The following is a 1,096-nucleotide window of genomic DNA, read 5'->3' as shown; positions in this document are numbered from 1 at the left end:
TCGGTTACATGCTACTCTTGGTATTTACGTTTGGTGATGTAGTTTAATTGGTATTTACTTCTGAGTTTCTCATTTACGAGTGCTGCAAATTGGCAAAGTCGTTCCCACATGGGACCAAATGCTTAGCGGTATTTCTACAAGCACTTTATCTACTGAGTTCGAATCCCTTTCTACTAAAGGCACAAGGCCTGAAATTTGGGGCGTGGGAACTCGTCGATTGCAACGACACCAGTGTTTCACTGGTACTTAATTTATCGACCCCGAAAGGATGAAAGGCAAAGTCGATCTCGGCGGAATTTGAACTCAGAACGTAGCGGCAGACGAAATACCTATTTCTTTATTACCCACAAGGGGCTAAACACAGAGGGGACAAACAAGGACAGCCAAACCGATTAAGTCGATTACATCGAGTTCATTTACAGAGGCTTAGAAAAACTGAAGGACCAGTGCAATAAGTGTGTGAATCCGAGAGGACGGCTATGTTCAATAAAATCATAATTAACTCATCCTCCTGTATTTTCTTTTATCCAAAGCCAGGAACTTTTTAGCTCCCACCTCTTAGTTCAATAATAGTCTTTATGGAAGCACATGTACTCTCTTACGCGTTCACATTGTTCTGTGTTCTAAATAACCGTCCATTATCATATATTAGTCCATTATCAATATTAGTTTTGAGAAAATCACAAGGTCTGAATAGTTTTTCTTTATAAAAACTTATAGCTAATCATTAACACGGGAGTGTTTGTGTGTATGTGTGCATATGTGAGCTTCTATGCGTGTGTGTGTATGTGTGTGCTTGTATGCATATTTGTATGTGTGTATACAAAGACCAGGAGAAAGAGAGAGAAGAAAAAAAAGCAAGGATGAGTAAAAGTGTCGCAAGAACAAAAGCTAATAACATTATTTATATATTTTTGCGAAAATAAAATTGGTATAATATCTCTTCTAGATATAATAACATGTTTGAGTTATGGTATAGCAATTTCAGATCTTTTCGAAATAGACTGAACTAGGTAAGTATAATTAAGGCAGAAGTCGGTAGAGGGACGAACAGTAACACCTTGTGATGTTAAGTGATGTCCCTTGGTAATTTTTC

The sequence above is a fragment of the Octopus sinensis genome, linkage group LG24, assembly GCF_006345805.1.
Source record: "Octopus sinensis linkage group LG24, ASM634580v1, whole genome shotgun sequence".
NCBI classification, from domain to species: Eukaryota; Metazoa; Mollusca; class Cephalopoda; order Octopoda; family Octopodidae; genus Octopus; species Octopus sinensis.
This window is presented reverse-complemented; position numbering follows the sequence as displayed.